Here is an 18,899-nt window from a genome sequence, read left to right on the forward strand (position 1 = left end):
TCGTCGATTATTTATATACACCAGAAACAGGAGCCAACCACAGAATCCTGTAGTACATCCGCAGTAACACCTAACTTCTCCGAGTCAAATGCAGGTAATAAAATAATCCTATACATTTCTGTATAAAACTTCGAAAGTAATAAAATTAATTTAAAATAAAAAAATTTCATGTGGGACATAGTCAAAGACTTCAGCCAAATCGCAAGAAACCATTGCTGCATATTTACATGACGCAGTTTTTCAAGCATGTGGAAAATGGCATCATTTGTGTTTTTGCTCAACTGAAAGCCAAATTCAGGTTCTTATAAAAATAAATTTCCATCTACTATTCTTCTACTTTAGTATCATACTATTACATCTACTTCAGTATTTTATGGATGGGTGGATACATGAGTGGGTACATCATCTTCAAACAGCTCTCAATTATCTACTCTCTCCTTCATTATCACAAATTAGCATTTTTTTCTTCCAGGCAGTTGAAAAGAGAAGCATTTTAGGCAATTTGAGAATGTGAAGCTCCTAGGAATTGAAAGAACCCACTTTAAACCTGCCTGGGCAAATTAAGTCATTATTCCACTTCTCCTTTCCATATTTTCTTCCAGATTGTAAGTCTCTGGGATTAGATCATAATTTATTCTTTTCAGGCAGAAAAAGGAAATATTTTTGGCAATTTAGGATTGTGGAGGTCCTTGGGGTGGGAAAAACCGAGCTTAGCAAATTTAGCTGCCTGGACGAATTAAATCATTCTTCCACTTGTTCTCTTCCGAGTTTTTTCTCCCTGGGATTAGATCAAAATTTTTTACTTCCAGGCAGTTGAAACATTTTTGGCAATTTGGAATGGTGGAATGATTTTCGGCCTTCAACTGCCTGGACGAATCAAATCATTCTTCCTCTTCTCTTTTTAATATTTTCGAAAAATTTATTCGGGTTAATACGAATGGCCTTTGATCCAATGTAGTAATGTGGCTAAAAGTTTTGGAATATTCCTGTAACTTAAATTCAGATTTAATTTAGTATATTAATCAATATATAAAGATGGCCTTTATTAACCTGATTACTAAAAACTGAAAAAATGACACATGTAATAAAAATCATTTTAACTAACTTATGCAACCTATAAGACAGCAAGCACTTACTTTAACTCTCTATAAATACATGTCTGTGAACATCTACCCTCAATCTTCGATTCCTGACTTAATTGTGTCAACTTTATAAAAATGAATCTCTGATTTCATATTTTATAAACTATAGGAGGATTTACAGAAAAGTAGTGAGCGTTGCTAAAAGAAACTGCTATCAGGCTTGGGTGCATTCCTCAAGTAATAGCCAAAGGGAGAGTTGGCGCAATCCTGCCATACCGCCACACTAGTTAAGGAGTTAAATGACTATTTTTGTTATCAGGTTAATTCTGGTAGCAGGGATCCAGTTACATATCTTCAGCAGGTTTCAGTTCCTAATTCGTTTTTTCCCTCCTACACACAACACTGAAGTTCTGGAGGCAGCCATGAGCATCAAAAACCACAAATCTTCGGATGGTATTTAGTTGAAATTACTTTTTTCTTTACCGCAGAATGCTTTGAGTTCTTTGCAGGGCATCAGTTATTTTTCTGCATAAGGGCGGTGATTTAAATCAGGTTTGCAACTATCATCCAATCTCGATTCTATCTACACTCTCTAAGATATTGGAGATACTGACGACAATTAAAATTATAACTTTTTTTCTCAGAATAAGATTTTATCCACTTATCAATTTGGATTCCATAAAGCCAAAGGTATTCACGATGCTATATTTACGTTCTTGGATGGTGTTTATGCATCTTTGAATGCTGCGATGTCGACGGCTGCAGTGTTCTGCCAAAAGCGTTTGATTGTGTTGGTCATAGGATACTGTTGTCTGAGCTTGACCGATACGGGCTTAGGGGTGTTGCTCTGCAGTGGCTCAGGTCTTATCGGATTCATCACACTCAAAGAGTTGCAGTTGATGCATCTCTATCTCGATGAAGAACACTTAAATCAGGTTTCCTACAAGGATCAGTGTTGTGGCCTCTTTTGTTCCTACTTTACATCAATGACTTTCTGCAACTTTACGGTCAGTTGGTTATTTGCACCACAATTTCTTGGCATCATGGGGATCCTGCACACACTAAAAGTCTGATCATTAAGGATCTGGCTGTTGCGTATTCTACAAACCATCACAGCCAAAGTTCCCGACGACGACGTGTTCACCTGACAACACCAGAGGGACGGCTCGCTCTCATTTTCTTGACCGCCGCAGCAACGATAACAGTCGCTCCTTTAATTTGTATTTTTTACGTACAATACACGCTTTTTTAAAAAACAAGTAACTAGTGCATCATTTTCTACAGTTCATTTATACACGTTGCACTGGCAATTATTACAGAATGGTGTAAGTACTTCAAAGAGACTTATATTTAATGCCAAAAAATCTTTCGTTTTGGGTTTTAGGTGTGACGTGAGGAATCTTATGTTTGATGAACAGACACCTTTATAGAATAAAGAGAGTTACAGGTTCTTGGGTATTACCATTGATGGTCAACTGAAATTTAAGGATCATATTCCGAATCTAGCATCCAATTTGTCTTATGAAACATGGGCTTGGGAAGGATGTTGCTCGTTCGGTGGCTTGATAGAATTTCATTCAGAGATGCTTTGCCATTCTGTGCTTTGGCTGGCTCGGCATCTCTGTTCCTCTGTCTTAAGAGCTTCATGTAGACCTCCATTTATTTCAGAAAGGATCCTGACACTCTATTCATTATTTATCTTGGAAACATCAGCGCTGATTCACAAATGTGGTAGGTCTCCTCAAAAAATTCCACATGTTATCCGTCAGTTAAATTACTTTTTTCTTCCCATACGCACTACTTCTCTTACCAGGCATTCAGCATTCATTTTACATTAATCTATAAGCATGTCCCTCTCTCCATAATAAATATTCTTGATCTGAAATCATTTAAAAGAAAACTCAAAAAAATATTGCTGCCTAGGTAGGAGTATCTGAATGACAACATTTGACCTTGTCCATTGATGCATAAATTAAGTATTATTGCATAATTGAAGTAGCTATGTTATTTATGTGTGCTTTATTTCGGGATCCTGTTCTGCTTGATGTTCAGTTTTATGAATCTTTTTGTGGACTTCTTGTGTTGAAAGGTCATTTTGAGTTTTGCTTACTGTTAACACATTGTATGTATTTTGTTTTATTTTTAAGAGTAATTTGTAAGTTTTTTGTAATTGTAATATTGCTTGTACACAAGATTTAAAGATATATCTTCCGTAATATAGTAAATTCTTATTATTATTATAAGACTATATTCAAGTCAATGACAGTACTCTCACCGGCGGTATAACTCGCTGATAACCAAATTAAATTAACGATCTGGAGGCACAGACGCCCGTATTTTGTCATTATCTCCTCAGAATAATTTGTATTACTGTCTATTAAATAACCTGATCGGATTTTATTTTATATATAGTGTCTCTAATTAAAGATACATAATTGGGCAAAATTGTTTTAACAATGTACTCAGTTCTCTCATAAGCATTTGATACAGCTAACACAGCTCAAAAGGAAAAAGAATTATACTGTAACTAAAATCAAGATAAGTAAAGAAGTATATGGGGAGTGTGTCCATAAGTATGTTCTCAGATCTCTGAAAAGCATTTAATACAGTCAATCCAGCTCAAGTGGGAAAAGTGAAGTTAAGTGAAGAAGAACATGGGGAGCATGACGATCATTTATTATTTATACATCTACGTACAATGGCACAATAAGTTTAATATAAAGTGGATTTTGTTCTAAGAAAATAAGAACACCGCGATATAACACCAAAATCTTACTGCAGCAATAAAGAGCTCTTCTCGGCCTAATCCTCATTTATATCTGTTCCATCTGTGTAGATATGTATCGTCTCTGATTCCCCACCGTTCATCCTTAACACCCTCATCTAAAGAGGCCATAAAAACTGGTAGAACACTTTTAAACGAATAATTTATTCTTCATTTTCATCAAAGAAAGTTTGATGCCCAATAACATACAATTTTTTTCATTTACTATCACCAGTAGTATGATCTCTACCTTAACTGACGGTAATATTCTTCTATCAATCTCTGCGATGTACGATCAAGTCTCCGTCAACTTTCTACATTAAATCTTCCACATTGAATCGCACTTCATGTTACCTGACTATTCCACGCGTCATTTGGCACCTGGGCGACACCATCAGGTAGCCATATAGGTATCATCGCGCACTATGATATTATTCAATTAACCCCAACTATAACATCGTTATCGATAGGGTCATTAGAGCAGTCCCGAACCGTGTATGTTGTTCGGAGTCATCTGGGACCGACGACGTGCCTTCGACAGTGTCACGCTACACTAGTCAACCGTGGTAACTCTAGCGCGTGTTCGGATCATTTTTTAATTCTTATTAGAATAACGATTTCTAAAATATTATAACATGATTTTGGCCTTTATATAAAAACAACGTTTTTGACTCTTTGAAATGTATGGTTTAATTAAAAAGACGTAATATCACTAATGAAAATTTAAATATTTAAACCTAACGGTTATCGGGCATCCATTTAGATCAGGCTTGTAAATTTAAGCGAAAGACAACTTTTAAGAATTCGGTTTTGGAATAATTATTATTTAATCTAATCGGTGGCGCACACAGTATAAGCGATATATTTAAAAGTCAAATTAAATCAATCTTCAGTTTTATCCACATTAAAATTTAAACGTTGACCGCAGTATTTGGGCAGACAATAATCGTAGATCAGTGTTTCAACATATTTAGCACTTAAATTTAATTACGTTTGATGTTTTAATTATTTGGAATCCGGTTGTATTTGAAATATTTAGGGAAAGAGAAGAATTTAAGGAAATATTTGAAGAGCTATTCAGATATTAATTGTATTAATTAAGTATTGGAAGGCTGGATGGAATTTTATATTTGGTACGTTTTTAGAATATTGAGTATTATTATTAGAGGCACTTGTACAATATTTTATTGTATGCATAGTAATAGCCGCGATAATATACACTTTTATATTTTTTATATTGACATTATGAGGCCCTATCTAAAGGCCCTCAGTAAAACATATTCTTAAATTAATTTTACAAAATAACTGTAGTATTATCTTTTATATATGTCGGAATGGTTGATTTGTTGGGTTCAGGGATGAATAAATAAAAATTTAGGTTAATGCAAATCAGTCGATGTTTGGTCAAATAAATTGGCTTTTTCAGGCGAAGTTATAAAAAGTAATGCGCTACCCTTGTAGAAACTAAGATGTTATCTATCACTTAAAAAATTAAGACTCAGGAATTGTCCGTTAAGATTCCATACACTTAAATGTTTATGAATAGGTTCAAAATTTTAAATTTGCCCCAAAGAAACCAGTGTATTTGGTGAAACATCGGCCAAGTTTGTAACTACTGGACTTTTACTTATTAATTCCAGAAGTCAAGAAATCACTCCAAGAGTTGCCTTATTATTATTTTTTCTTAGTTTTTGTAAATAAGACTTACTTAAGATTTTTTTTTAAATTTCATGTAAAATTAAATTGGATCTACAAAATTGCAGTATTTCTAACTTAGAATTGCCACTATGTAAATACAGTCAAAAAGTTAAATTAAATAATCTATTAGCTAATAATTTCCATAATGTTTCTAGTGGAATCACATTAGGTCTATGCACCACCATATTTATGTTTATAAAAAGTAACGTTCAACAAGTATGTTTATTATTTAATATTGCAAATATATTTAAATTGAATTCCAAGCTAACCAATTACAAACTATAGTATAAAACTAAGATTAGGTTTCCATTTTTTTCAGGTTTTATTACATACTTTTCAAACATATTATTCAAAATGTAAATAAATGTTATTATTCAAAGCTAATAAATAATAAACGTATGTAAATTGTAAAAAACCCTTCATACATGATTGCAGTACAACTTTAATGGACTAAAGTTAATTTTCAATAAATAAAATATGAAACTTTTACACAATCAGTTGTGCACATTTCTTGCATGTTAAATTATATGTATTTTATAAATAACAATTATAAAAAATCAAGTCTTAATACAAAGAATAATAAATTTACATTGTAATAGTGAACCATAATAATATGCTTAATATTATTTTAATTTTCTTAATTAGTTATTTTTTGGATTTTTAAACACTTGTCTACAACAATTTTTGAATAAATTTTATTATAAAAAATTATTGTTAAAAAATACAATTTTGTTACTGTGTTTTTCTTTAATTTATATTTATTTTTTCAAACCAGCTCTGCTTAAAGGACATTTTTAAAACCTACATAAACTTTGAATTATTTTAGAATATAAGTATCGTAGTGCGTTGAAGAAGAGCAGACTTATGATTAAAACTAGCGTATTAAAAGGTGTAGTAAAATTAATGTTTTCACAGCATTAAGGTAAAAAGTCCTGGTCTATATTAACACAAAATTAATCATAGAATAAAGACAAAAAGCCGAACTAAATTTGACTACAATTTATTTTTTTAAGCTTATATTGTTTCCGGAAGTATTCGACATTTTTTAAATACCTTGGTGCCAGATTACTACTAAGCAGGAAATTAATACGTTTCCTAAATTTCTCGCAGGTTACATAAATGCCATCTTGTGTATTAATTTCAATTATTTATAGCAAATTTGCGACGTAACCCAATTTTTGTTGGACATTAATGTAATATTAATAATAATAGTAATACAAGATTAGAAAATTAGAAAACACGCCTTATCGGAACTATTTCAGTATGTACGCGGGTATAATTATTATATCGGTAAAATAAATTATAAAATCGGGTAAAAATCGGAATCGGACAGGCCGGAGAAATTCTTATACGATCTCTTACACCGATTGGAACAGAGATAAAAATCGATTTAACACGATTTTAAGGAATTTAATCGGACATTTCCGGTCACCAGGTACCTATATAATAATAAATATAAATAGGAAAATATTTAACTGAATTAAATGCTTTTACTTATTTTTTTTTTAAATAAAATAATGTTTGTTGACCACTGAATACTACTACTGACTAAACAACATTAATGTTTAGCTTTTCGTTATTTACAGATTTTTGAAAATTTGTTGGCTCAAAGAGTGTACGTCACTTTTATAGTAAAAATCAATTTAGAAAATATTATCTCACACGCTCAATTATTGAAAAGAAGAAGAAATAATCAATAATTGAGCGTGTGAGATGGAATTTTCTATATTGATTTTTACTATAAAAGTGACGTAATACCCATCAAAATAAGTGAATTCGTCAAAATATACAGATTTTATTTATGAACATGAATAAATTAAACAAATATGTTAAAATCGAAAACAAAATTAAACGCTTTTTTTTCTAAAACAATTCATATTTAATCAATAATTTTCTATACTTTAATTTACGTTCGCTCTTGATGAATTTTTGTTTAATTTCAATTAAAACTAAATCATGTAAAATTATAATAATACGACAAAACACTACATTCTATTTAATTGTTGAGTATAATGTAATTAAAAAAAAATAAAAAAGTGATCCTCACCGTGACAATGCTTACACATTGCCGTGACCAGGATTCGAACCTGGGTTACTACGGCCACAACGTAGGGTCCTAACCACTAGACGATCACGGCTATTGAGGATGTTAAGGCGAAATATGAATTGCCCATTGATTTACGTTCTCTTTTATCTATTTGAGTATAAACAATACTAAATTATTGATATAATTTAAAATTTTAGTAAGATATGTCAAAAATGCAGATATATGGTATATTAATATTTAATATCAAATGCATCACAGCAGTTTTTAAACGCTAAATTCTGATTTTTTGTTTTGAATTAAAAAATAATGACGGATTTTTATAAATCAAGCACGAGTATTAGTAAAATCGTAATTATTTAAAAAAATCAACAAACATTTAACTCCTCGAAACTCAAAAACCGCTTTTCTGAAAATTTTCAAATAAATGGTTCCGATTTTGAATCTCTTCCAGCATCATTTGACAATATGATCCCAAGATCTCTTGGACCACGACAAATTAACCACAGAAATGCATATACCTAGGCAGTGTAAGGGCTATATAATATAATAAAGAAATTAGGGCAATGGGGATAAATATGAATAAAGTTCCTCAATATTATATGGGCAGACATCCAGGATAAGAAAGATGTGTTTTTATATACAACAGGCATTGGTAAATATACAAGCCCGGCATTGTTTAAATATGTCATTGTTTAAATAAAGGTCTACAACTGTGTGGTGTTTGATTTTTATTATACAATATAAATTTTTATTGCATTTTAAAGACTTGTACCCAATCTTTTAAATTTCATACATGCAGTCCGGCTGATTTTAAGGGGAGCCTTTCTGGAGACTTGACGTAGTAGGTAGAAGATAATAGAATTTTTTTTTAAAAGCTGATTGATCAATTCAGATGCCAAGAAAGTCATCTGACATGCCTCAATTTTTTGAAGGAAAAAGAGACATGCTCAGTTTTTTCAATGTTGAGACATAAATTATTATTTGTAAACCAAATATATTTGGAGACCGTCAGTACAGTTGCTAAAGCCGCAGCTACTTGAAGAAAAAAAAACTGCCAGCACTACATACCCTCATGATGTCCGATCGATGTCATTTTGAAAAATACGTTTATATTATGAGTAAAGAATACCTATTCATTTGTATATACACATTTTTTTTCAAGATGGCGCTTAGGCGTCCCTTGCAAGAGCCAGATCCACTTTGAGATATAAATGAGAGTTTTAAGATGGCAGATGGACGCCAGTTTGCAAAAAAAATTAAAGAAGGTTGCCTTGCAATACCTACATCAATAGTATCTATCCTTTCTACTATGGCTAAGATCTTTGAAATAATGATTATAGCGACCAACTAAATAATTTCAGCGTTAATAATAATTTGCTAGCATCTACTCAGTTGTAAAAGTAAAGCTCTACTTCATGTCTGTGATGACATATTTAAAGCTCTTTATCGGGTTAAATCAACAGTACTAGTATGGGTAAATTTTAGTATTTGACAGCTTAGATCATTCAATTTTCTTAACAAACTCAAATACTTTGGACTACACCCCTATGGAATCAATAGTTTAAATAATTAACGTGTAAGAATAAATTCTCAATCAGATTATACAAAACTAAATTAAGGTGTTAAATACAGAAGCATTCTAGGATTATTTTTTTTATAATCATAAATACCTTCGAACTTGCATTCACATCAGTATGCCAACGCAAATCTCAATCAATGCAATCTCACCATAATATCTGATTTATGTACAAATAATAAATAAACTGGTTCTTAATGCTACCAAATTCAAACTCCTCGTAATTGGGAAACCTCTTTCTAATACTGCGGACATAAGTATAAACGGCTGGTTTTTAATCCTTACTAACAATGAGAAGAATTTGGGAGTATGGATACACTAATTTGGGCAGCATTGTATCAACCAGAAAAGAGTAGCCTTAAAAAAAATTTAAAATGCTTAAAATTTGCCGTTGATATCAGAAAGTTTGGCCATGTTAGTCTGCTGTGCTGTTGATAGAATCGAAGTGGCTATCCTTAAATAAACGGTTTCAGTTGCAAGTGATGCTATTGGACAACCGACTTATTTACGAAATATACTGATTTTAAGTGTGAGTATCCATGGTAAAAGTGCGCGAAATTATGCTTTGTGAATGGTGAAATCAGCTTTGTAGTACCAGTACATAAATCGACTAAATTATAGAGCTACGAATTGGATTTATAAAAATATAATGCCATTCTTCCTCACATACGTCCCATCTCTTTTGTAGCAATCTTTAAACGGAAAGTTAAAGAAAATATCGTAAAATAAAGGAATATTTAGGTTGTCTTTTTCCTCTGTCTTGGAGATAACCATTCTTAGATGTTAGTTCTTAATTATAGTTCTTAATTGTTGTTATTGCAATTTAGCGTTATATTAGTTATTGCATTTAGTATTAGCATTCAAGATTCATATTATTAGACTCCAAATATTATTAGTGACAAGTAATTCAGTAGCTTAGTTTTAGGTAAGATGGTTAGATAGAGTAGATCTAGACTAGATCTCATCATTTATTTATTCTTTATGTAAATGATATATTGGGAGAAAAGATTTTGTTCCTAAAGCAAAATGGTTTAATTTCATTTAAAATTTTACGTACGATACGTCTCAAGTGAAGTACACTACTGCCTTAAAATTTTTCTACAGTTTTAAGATCCCTAACCACAACTATCAATAATTTGAAAGAATGAAAGAAATACATGAACATTTTCAGATTTATCCTTTTTTGTCTTACACGTTGTCATTGATTTAAGTCTATCTTTTTCTCACCTTGAAAAATTATTAAAATAATTAACCTGTAATAAATAATTAAAAAAATAGTAAATTAATAAATAAATTTATTTTTTATTAATTTACTATTTTTGACAATGTATTAAAAGGAAGGCATATTTATTAATAACATGTAAGACAAAGGAGGGTAAAGGATAAGTTGCCATTCATATATGCGTTAAATATATTAATATCAATAATTTCCTAATATCAAATATTAGGAAAGCAGCAGAGATCACAAGGAAAGGGGCACAGCAATCAGAGGATCCTACAGGATTTTCAACAATTCCGTACATCGAGGTAACTTCGGAGAAAATCAGGAGAATTGCCAGAAAATTCATCAACAAGACTGCCTTCACTTCGGATACCTCATACCACTATGAGGTTTAGTATCGAAGAATATGCCAGAATGACTACTGGACACCAACTGCATATACCAAAGCCCCTGTCAATGTGGACAGTCATACATAGGCGAGCCAAAGCGACCACTGGAAGGCAAAAGGACTGGACGAACATCAAAAGTGGACCCAAATAGGAGAGGTTTCCAGATCAGGAATACCAGAACATGTTTAGTTTAATCGCTATAATATACATTGGACAAAAGAAGGTATTGGAAGAAAAGAAGATTTCCGCAGGCGACTTAGATCATGCAAAATCAAGTAGATAGTCCAGCATTGATATTCATAACATCTGGAAACCGCCAAATCTAATGTGCTTCACACATGATTCTTTGAATTCCTATAAATCATTAATACTTTCTATTAATTTTTTATAAATCAATGTCAATAGGGCAGTCAATAGATAAACCTAAAAGCTGTTCAAAATACTTTCTTAGAGTTTATTTGAGCAATAACGTAAGATTTCGGAGGTAAAGAAAGGAAAATACCAACTGTAATTTATATATAAAAAAACTTACATGTAACATAAAAACTAAAGATATCACGTCCGGAGATTGATCATTTGAAAAAATGCTCGATAGCATTCTTCCTACTTCCATAATCCCCGTAATCCATTCAAATTTGTCTCCAATTCTGTGAAACCTATTGGAGATGTTCGCGATCATTTTTTCACGCATCAAAGAAACTTGTAATCGGTGTATCGGGTACCTTTATTGCAATTAGCGCCCATTTAAGGGAATCGGAGCCCATCTCCCCATTTTTTCCGTTTAATTGTAGTATGTGATTCGAATTAACCATTTTACCGATCGGTCGCACGTACGCTGAAACTCTTAAACGACTTGTACCCAATAGTTCCCAATGGTACTTTAGCGACAGCACCTAGAGCATACTAAGCGGCTTTTTAGGCTCTCCTGGACATATTTTGATAATTAGCAGTGGTAATTAAACTATTTGTTGCATTGGGTGAAGCACCAAGCGGCATGATCGGTATTTCTATTTTTGAGATCTTCCGGCGAATATCAGGTTTTTTTTTAAAGGTGTAGCGCCGAAGGTTTTAAAAAAGACTAAAAGATCTATTTTCCCTTTTTGAATAAGGTATTTAAATATACAGGTCTAAAAGGTTTAGTTATAACAGTTATAACATAACATAATATATATTTAGTATTTTTTTCTGTGAAATCTGAATCTGAGCTCAAAATTGACCTATCAAGTCATGTTTTGAGATTTTAAATGTATGTACATTAAACAAAACACAAATTGAAAAATTCTATTCATATTTGATTATTTATTAAATATATTTATCCAGGCCCAAAGGAATATTCAGATGACTTTTCCTTGTTTATATTCAAATTTTTTCGTGTGTGTCTTTTCCATGGGATTTGGCAAGCAACACTAGAAAGACGTATAGTCCAGAAGATCCAGACAGTAATAATTTCAAAAAAAATAATGATATAGGAACATTTTGAAAAAGTTCAATATTTACTATATCTCAGTCTGAGATATTCTAGATTATAGACCTGTGCTTTCGCTAATCCTTAATTAGCATAATTTAGAGTTAAACTTGTTAAATAAACATATTTTTTTAAATTTTAAACAACCTGACTAAAGTTATCATTACTAAACAAGATAGTATTTCGAATGACAACCTCTTTAAGAACTAATGAATATCCATCGAATTTTACAGCTATAAGGTTTTTTATCTCGAAATGCATTAGTTAGAGCTTATCGTTATTGGTCTGAGGCCATAAATGTTGTTCTTTGCTCTCCAACAAATGAACCTAATTAATTATTCATGGTGAAAATCATAGATCACGCACCAGAAAGAAGACGTTTCTTAAGGTATAACAGTAAAAACTGCGTAAATAATAACGATCAAACTCATAGGCGGACCTATCGCTATATTTCATTTAAAATCAGAGAAAGGATTATACTTAATTAATAACAAAAAATATTAAATTTATGTTAATTAAAGATTTTTATGTTTCTTCTTTAATTTAATAAAAAATTTTATTTCAAATAACTACTATGACGTACCAACCATGGTGAAATATCACTAATCTGGCAATGCTGATCTATGAGAACACTAAGAGTTTTCACAGATTGTGCTGGTATCATCCGTATAGCATGGAAGATTTCTAAAATTTAGTAAATCTATAGTGCTTGAAAAAAACCTGTCTTAGGACTAGTTAATAAACAGATAAGGGAAAATTTATAAAACCGCTAATTTTCTTATTTACAGGCATTAAAAGCTTTGAGTCAAGTGTCATGTAAGGTTATTATACTTTCCGCATTATCCAAATTACAAGAGAAAAATACGATTTATTATGAGTTTTTAGTGAGTAATAAAGAAAAGAAATGCACTAAAGATAAGGAACTATTGGAAAATTATACATTTTTTTATATTTCTACACAAGTTAACCCACCGTAATAAGATATCGTCGAGAAAACTAAAATCCAGATCAAACTTTTTCAAGACCTCCGTCACTGGTTAAACCATTTTTAACCAATATTCGGCCAAGTTTCAACTCTCATGAATATGAAATAAACTCTTGATAAAACCGAAGTGGTCACATCTGAATGCTTTTTTCGGTTTAAGAATATTAATCTCGGGCTGGTAGGTTGTGGAAGTAAAAAAAAAGATCAGATAACTCGGTAAATAATTATTTTGCTATTCAATAATTCTGTCGCCGTTCTTTGATTAGAAATTGGAATTTATGATGATTTTTCTTGCGTAGTGAGTCGGTAAATAGAACGGGTTTTAAAAGGCAAGTGTTGCCTTTATTTTATGGGCGACAGGTGCTGATAGAAGTGCGCCACTGAGAAGCGTGCCGGGGGAGCTAATTTACCCTCCTTTTTTATATATACTTTACTTTATTTACTTGCGGTCGAGTAAATAGGCGAGAGTAAAGTGAGTAACCGATGTCAGAAGCTAATAAAACTCGGTTCTTAATAACGTTAAAATTGATGTAATTTAGATTTTATTTAATTTTTTTTTGTAATATTTTACAAAAAATATGATCAATGGTATCTACATGGATCAATGTTAAAACTATTATTTGGTGCCTTTTATGCTAGAAATATGAATTTAAAAAAATAAAAAATTAATCCAATACTCACTAGTTTGAGTTTCATGAGTTATGTTTCTATTCCACAATTAAACAATTGTATCTCCCTCTATTTGGAGAAGAAGCCAGGCAAAAGTGCTTTCCTAAATATTTGGTCCTTCGATCCGGATTCTAAGATAAACGCAATATTTTATTAGACATTTTTAATTTTAATCTCATATTGCGTTGCATGGGAGAGTTTGAGAAAAAGTTTTGCAAAAAGTCTGAACTGTTTGCGCACTATTCTTATAATTTAAAACTTGCAGGGCTTAGCAGGTGCTGAGAAACTCTGGGGTCCATAATATTTATTGCAGCTAGTAAGAATGTTATCGACGTAGTTTAGTACGACGTCAGAAGGGCAGATGTGAAGAGGTATTTGTTTTAGAACAGTTGCAAAGTATGGAGCACTTTTTGTGCCATAAGTAACAGTAGCCAATTGTACGCACTTTTAAGATTCGTTTGGGTTCTGTCGCCAAATAATATTTGGTAAAAATGTCAGATTAGGATTAATCCTAATTTATCTATACATGCGTTCAATGTTCGAGGTCAACACATATGCGCAAAACCTAAATTGAGGAAGGATATCAAAGAGATACAAATTTATCATGATTCAGTACGGCATATTCGTTAATAAACTTAATATAAAAATAATCGGTATTTGTAGATTAAGGAATCTTTTCTTTGCATAAAAAAAGACTTTCCCAACTTGGAGTATTTAAGAGGAGCTTTAAAAGGCAGATCAACTTGAAAACTGCGGTTTTCTAGTACCTTGGTTGTATGCATACACATTTCTCGAGCTAATTATTGTTCGGAAGTTAAGGATTTGCCTACACTCTAGAATTCTGAAGTAGAATACTGCCCCAACTCAACATAGGTTTTTGTAAACAGGGTAATTTTTTTTTAACTTAATAAGGTTTTCATAAAATATTTCATAGTAAACATTTGCTACGATGAGAATATCTATTTCGGAGGAAGCAAAATATGTCAGATCTCAGTGTAAGTAGAGTCCCTCAAGAAGAATCCTGGACAATTTTATTTTATAGAAATGCTTTGGTTTTCAGTTACTTAAAGACATACATAGATTTTTATTTGATTCTATAGCTAATCTGAAGATTTTCTGTATAGACAGATAATCTAAGAACTTTTCCATAGATTCCTATAGATTTTCATGGACTGGTCTTAATTAATAATAATAATAATAATAACAATAATAATAATTAAGTCGTTAATTTATATATTATCGTTTATACAGTGCATCCCAAAAGTTATGTCTAAATTCATTTAAAATTCAGGGGTGTGTTTGAAAAAAAAAACGCTCGGCCCGTCGCGTCGATTTTTATTTTAAGTTGCGCATTTTTGTACGTGAAGTTTGTATATACAGGGTTGCTCAAAAATAAATTACGACCATCAACTTCATTTTTTTAAATGAAAGCACCTTTTTTTATTTCATCTTTGAATTTCGCCTGGAATTCTACATATGTTTCATGCATCATGTCCTATACCTAAAGTCAACAGTTATCGAAAAACAGACGATTCATGTAACAAATAAAAAAAGAACAGAAATTAAGTTAAATGTTCAAAATGATTGCCATTCACGGCTTGACAATATCCAAGGTGATCAATAAAGTCTCGTTGCACATTTTCAATTATTTCCGTAGTTATGGCGCGCACTTCTCTGCGAATTCTCTCTTTCAAGTCGTCTAGATTATTTGGCCTATTAACAAATACCTTCGACTTGAGGTAGCCCCACAAAAAAAAGTCCATTGGTGTTAGGTCAGGCGACCTAGCAGGCCATTCGATGGGTCCTCTCCTTCCTATCCACCGATTGGGAAAGGTTTCATCCAAAAATGTACGCACAGTGGCAACATAGTGCTGAAAAGCGCCATCTTGCTGGAAAATTAGTTCTTCGTCAGGATAGTCTGGATCCAATGGATTTGGAAATAAAGCTAGTAATGCTGGAACTAATTCAAATTGTAGAAAATCGAGATACACTTGTCCCGTTAAAGTCTGTTCAAAGAAAAAGGGACCTATTACTGTTCCGCGCACTATTCCACACCACACATTTAGTGTTTGAGGGTACTGGGTGCTTACCTCCATCATCCAATGCGGATTTTCTATTGCCCAATATCGACAATTTATTCTGTTCACACTACTATTCAAACAGAACGTGACTTCATCGGAGTGTTTTTTTCGCACACACCCCTGAATTTTAAATGAATTTAGACATAACTTTTGGGATGCACTGTATATTAGGTCGCAAGGAGGTATACCCCAATTCAGGTCTTACCTCCTTGCGATTTTTTGACGATGATAAGAAAATAAATAAATAAAGAAGTTTGCCTTAAAATGTGATAAGAATTTTCTACAAATCAAATTTAACCCGTTGATATGGTATTAATTTTTACATCATATTTAATAAGATTTTTGATATATTAGTAATTCTCTCAAAATCACAAAAACTCTAAAAAATTGAGTTAAAAGTATCGACTTGGTACTCGTTTTCAGCTACTTTTTACTTCATATTTGCACGAAGAAGACGGATTTGTGTTATCTTTGGTGATTGTCTCAAGATCACGGGACCCAATTACTTTGTACCAAGTTACTGAAGAGAATAATCAAATTTTTGAATTCTTTAATAATTCTCATAAAATTACAATATGGAACACGTTTTTACCTTCAAAATCAGATGTATAACACCTTTGATGATCTTCTGAAAATCACAAAATACTCCTAAATATTGAGATAAAAACTGAACAAAAAAGTCGAATTTGTGGTGTATTTGATGATTTTTTTAAGATCATAGAACTAATAATAATTTATTTATCTAGCATGAGCTACAAAGGTAATACATGATAATATAAATAATAGAATAATTTTTTACAAGACAAGGAAACAGGTTTGACATTTCATGACTCAAAAGGCACATACGGTAATAATTTAAAAAAAAATTAAGAAAAGTGTGTGCTCGTACGTGCTCATGCAAAATGTAGTAGACAAATAAATGAAATAATAACTATGACTTACATATTCAAAAAACACAAAAAAGTACAATACATACAGAAAAAGTATAAATAAAATACTAGAAAATAAAATGAAGTTTGTATGAATAAAACTTAAAATTAAATAAGAAATCAGTGATTAAAAGTGAAAATATTAATATCAAAAAACTAAAACTAATAATAAAAATTGTTAAAATGTGAAAAATAAAATAAGACTACTCTAAAAATAAATAACTAAAATAAATAAAATAACTCAGCTGGTTTAAATTATCACAGATCTTGACTTCTGTATTATTTCTAGTGTTGTAATTGTAAACGAATTGACTAGACGTTTTAATTTAAAAATAAACATATACACTAATCATAATCCTTTGGTTCACATACAGTATATTTAGTATACTCAACATAAAAATATTTGGAGTGTATCGATTACATTTGAGGATCAGTCCCATTGCTCTATTTTAAATTACTTCAAACTATTTCACTTTGTATTGAGGTATTTTAAACAATAATGAAGAACAAAACTGTAATAAGGAAAGAGCAATGATATCGTTCGTATAGCATGAGTTTTATATACATTGGCAAGTTTTTCCCAACTCTCTTAATAAGCGCAACTTTCTTGGAAAATGTTCTCATATCTAATGTCCTTAAGTACTTTATTTCTTTTTCTTAAAAAAACTCTCTTCCCGTTTACACTAATGTTTACTTTGTCAATATTTATCTGCTTATTTTTCGATGTTTTTTGAAAAAACGAAAAATTAACATTTACTTGTATTTAAACATAATTTGTTGATACAAAGCCAGCTGAATATGTTGATTAGGTCATTATTTATCATTTGATCAACATTGTTTCCTATTATATAAATTATTGTGTCATCTTCAAATAACATAGTTTTACATTTTTTCATAATTTTTACCATATCATTTATATATAATAAGAACAATAATGGACCTAAGACTGTTCCCTGGGGACCCAAATACAACATTAAGAACCTTAAAGATATTTTTTTACATATTTTACACGTTGGACTCATTACACAAATAAGATTTAAACCAGTTTAAGCTATCACCTCTAATTTTCATTTCTTTTAAATTATTAAATTAAAGTAGAATTTCTCTGTTTGTAGTTTCAAATGCTCATTGAAAATCTAAAAATACGGCTTTTAAGAATCTAGATAAAACTATCATCACGGTACTTATTTTCATCTATTTTTTTCTCAATAATTAAATAGAAACATTAAGTTACTATTGTTATTACCGATTCTCCAAAAATTATAAAATCCTCTATATGTTAAAGAAAAGTCTTCAAGACTATTGAAAATAGTTTATTAATGACCAAATAAATCTGTTAAAGAGTATTTTAGATATCAAAGAACGAAATTCTCAAAAAGGTGATAGTGCAAATCGCATCATCAAAGCTAAACGAATCAAAAAGTACTTAATTCTAAGGGACATTCTAATCTAACTGTAGTTAAACGCTTACTTCCTTATTTACCTCATAGGTGAAGAAAAGACATTATCATCCTATCGGGCAATCAGTAAAAATGCGCACTTGTCGTACTGAAGCGTCTACCATGTCATTTTCTATGTAATAGAAAAAGATGACGAGAAGATGATAATATTGAGCTATTGCCCGAGCAATTCTATATGGGGAGAATATCTAATTTTCTAGATGCTGCCCAGGTTCCATTTGAATATTCCCGAGTTTGCATAGGTAATAGTATATCAAAACCCGCCAGATTTTAATAATGCCTGTACAAAATGATAAATCGTTTATCCTCACTTAAGTACCCATCGTTGATAGCTGAAGAAACCCGTACTATATGGTATTTAGAAAAAGATTAATGGATTGGTTACGGATAATTTATTCAATATTTGTTTGGAACCTGCAGATCGGTCGTAGGGTCAACTAATATTTTTTAACAAGCGCTACGGGTCAGTAATAGAGGCGGATTTTACAATTTATAATTAAAGGCTATTTTCTGATTTTTCTCCGGTCAAATG

The 18,899-nt window shown here is 31.4% G+C and overlaps 1 protein-coding gene and 1 non-coding gene across 2 annotated transcripts in view; both read right to left on the reverse strand.

Moving 5' to 3' along the window:
• The window catches only part of LOC126735597 (protein atonal-like), a 63,935-nt gene that overhangs the window by 16,868 nt on the left and 28,168 nt on the right, over window positions 1-18,899 (reverse strand). The window lies entirely within an intron of this gene.
• On the reverse strand, window positions 7,611-7,682 carry Trnah-gug (transfer RNA histidin (anticodon GUG)). The gene has a single exon. It is a non-coding gene; the product is annotated as a tRNA-His (tRNA).

The sequence above is a fragment of the Anthonomus grandis genome, chromosome 4, assembly GCF_022605725.1.
Source record: "Anthonomus grandis grandis chromosome 4, icAntGran1.3, whole genome shotgun sequence".
In the NCBI taxonomy this organism is placed as follows: Eukaryota; Metazoa; Arthropoda; class Insecta; order Coleoptera; family Curculionidae; genus Anthonomus; species Anthonomus grandis.